The 3,185-nt window shown below is 40.6% G+C and overlaps 1 non-coding gene across 1 annotated transcript; it reads right to left on the reverse strand.

Annotated features, from left to right (window-relative positions):
• Nucleotides 1-2,097: 2,097 nt before the first annotated feature.
• LOC119871393 lies at nucleotides 2,098-2,204 on the reverse strand. Its single transcript, XR_005357489.1, has one exon. It is a non-coding gene; the product is annotated as a U6 spliceosomal RNA (small nuclear RNA).
• Nucleotides 2,205-3,185: the final 981 nt, after the last annotated feature.

A 3,185-nucleotide genomic window follows, 5' to 3' on the forward strand; every position in this document is an offset into this window, starting at 1 on the left:
TAAAAGACTACAGAATGGGAGGTATTTGCAAATGACCTATCAGATAAAGGGCTAGTATCCAAGATCTATAAAGAACTTATCAAACTCAACAGCAAAGAAAAAAACAATCCAATCCTGAAATGGGCAAAAGACATGAACAGAAATTTCAAAGAGGAAGACATAGACATGGCCAACAAGTACGTGAGAAAATGCTCCGCATCACTTGCCATCAGGGAAATACAAATCAAAACCACAATGAGATACCACCTCACACCAGTGAGAATGGGGAAAATTAACAAGGCAGGAAACCACAAATGTTGGAGAGGGTGTGGAGAAAGGGGAACCCTCTTGCACTGCTGGTGGGAATGTGACTTGCTACAGCCACTCTGGAAAACTGTGTGGAGGTTCCTCAAAGAGTTAAAAATAGACCTGCTCTATGACCCAGCAATTGCACTGCTGGGGATTTACCCCTAAAATACAGATGCAGTGAAAAGCCGGGACACCTGCACCCCGATGTTTATAGCAGCAATGTCCACAATAGCCAAACTGTGGAAGGAGCCTCGGTGTCCATCGAAAGATGAATGGATAAAGAAGATGTGGTCTATGTATACAATGGAATATTCCTCAGCCAACAGAAATGACAAATACCCACCATTTGCTTCAATGTGGATGGAACTGGAGGATATTATGCTGAGTGAAGTAAGCCAGTCGGAGAAGGACAAACATGTTTCATTCATACGGGGAATGTGAAAAAATAGTGAAAGGGAATAAAGGGGAAAGGAGAGAAAATGAGTGGGAAATATCAGTGAGGGAGACAGAACATGAGAGACTCCTAACTCTGGGAAACGAACCAAGGGGTGGTGGAAAAGGAGGTGGGTGGGGGGTTGGGGTGACTTGGTGATGGGCACTGAGGTGGGCACTTGATGGGATGAGCATTGGGTGTTATACTATATGTTGGCCAATCGAACTCCAATAAAAAAAATATACAAAAAAAAAAAAAAAAGGAAAGGTGTTCTATATAAAACATTCACCCTAAATTCTGATTTGTCTAGTGGCCATCACTTCTCTTCAGACCTTGGCCAACCTTGGAGCAAGGATGATTTTGCAGTTATCTTGGCTCTCTGTGTGTAATAACATGCAGATATGCCCTGCTCTAAAGTGAGGGGACGGTATGGTTCAGTGGTCAAGAACCATCTGGCGCCACAATGCCTAGAGATAAAACCTGGCTTCTCTGCTTAAACAATTCCTTTACCTCCCTGAGCCTCAGTTTCATTACTTAAAGAATAGTGAGATACCAGACTGTATGGACTGTATGAAATAGATGAGATATGTATAAAGTGTTGAGCACAATGCCTAGAGCATGGTAAGTGTTCTTTAAAAGTCAGCCATTTTTACTATCATCATGGTTACTAGCTCAAGCTGCTCTGGCCATCAGGAGGCTACTGTAGCATTGGGGAAGTAAGTGACACTCTTAAGTCGTGTGACTCAAGACAAATCACCTCACCTTCCTTGGGCATCAGTATCCTTGGCTGTAAAATGGGGATGTCTCCCAGTTACTGAGAGAAGTAGATGAGATCATGAATGAGGCTGCTTTGTAAACTACGGTAGAATTTCTCTTATATCTATGGCAACAATGTTGATTCATTTAAAAATCAACTAATCAAGAAATCAAAAAAGGTACATTCACCTTAAACATTTTGTTATAGTTTAAAATATATTAATGTTCATTCATCACTCTTGGTATGGAACCACAGCCTTCTCTTTGAGTAGGGGGCTGTTTATCAACTTTCTTACATGAACCACACACATACAGTAACATTTTGGTTTCCTCTTTTTTTTTTTTAATTTTATTGAAGTTCGATCTGCCAACATATAGTATAACACCCAATGCTCATCCCATCAAGTGCCCTCCTCAGTGCCTGCCCTTCACCCAGTCACCCCATCCTCCTGCCTTCCTCCCCTTCACTACCCTTTGTTCATTTCCCAGAGTTAGGAGTCTGTCATGTTTTGCCACCCTCTCTAATTTTTCCCACTCTTTCCCTCCTTTCCCTCATAATCCCTGTCACTATTTCTTATATTCGCCGTATGAGTGAAACTGTATTATGATTGTCCTTCTCAAAAAGTATGGAACACTTCACGAATTTGCGTGTCATCCTTGCACGGGGGCCATGCTGGTCTTCTCTATATCATTCCAATTTTGGTATATGTGCTGCCAAAGTGAGCACAGCATTTTGGTTTCTTTAAATTAGAGCAAAGGGTTCCTGAGTGACTCATTCAGTTCAGTATCTGCCTTCAGCTCAGGTCATGATCCTGGCATCTAGCCCTGCATCAAGCTCTCTGCTCTGTGGGGAGTCTGTTTCTCCCTCTGCCCCCTCCCCCTGCTCGTGTTCATGTGCTCTCTCTCTCAAATAAATAAAAATCTTGTAGTGGAACAAAGACTTAAAAACAAGTGGAAAGTAACGTGAGGGCAGATTTTTAAATTTTTACCCAGATTTACCCTTGATTGTCCCACAGCTAATTAAATAGCAGTTTGCTTAGTGCTTTTTTAAATCAGTCTTTACAAAAGTATTGAATGTACTTTTCATAGAAAATAAAAATGGGGCAGCCCTGGTGGCTCAGTGGTTTAGCACCGCCTTCAGCCCAGAGCATGATCCTGGAGACCTGGGATCGAGTCTCATATCAGGCTCCCCGCGTGGAGCCTGCTTCTCCCTCTGTCTGTGTCTCTGCCTCTCTCTCTCTCTCTCTGTGTCTATCATGAATAAATAAATAAAATCTTAAAAAAAAAAAACAAACCCTCTAGTACGTCAATCAAGTTAATTCAAAGCTTCTACATATCTTTATGAACTTTACATATAGAATACCAAGATGTATTAGAAGAATTGCATCAACTTTTTACAGAATTAGCTACTCTTTAAATTTTCATTAAAATTCAGTCTGTTCATTAAAAATTGTCTGCTTACCAAAAAAATTCCCTTGCCAGTTTTCAGTGAGTTTTTAAAAATTTTGATTCTAGTATAATTAACATAGTATTATATTAGTTTTAGGTCTACAATATAGCAATTCAAGAGCTATATTACTCAGTGCCCATCAAGATAAGTGTACTCTTAATCCCCTTCTCTTATCTCATCCATCCCTCCACATACCTCCCCTCTGGGAACCATTTGTTTATTCTTACCAGTTAAGAGTTTGTCTCTTGATTTGATTTT

The sequence above is a fragment of the Canis lupus genome, chromosome 3 (genome assembly GCF_011100685.1).
Source record: "Canis lupus familiaris isolate Mischka breed German Shepherd chromosome 3, alternate assembly UU_Cfam_GSD_1.0, whole genome shotgun sequence".
Classification (NCBI taxonomy): Eukaryota; Metazoa; Chordata; class Mammalia; order Carnivora; family Canidae; genus Canis; species Canis lupus.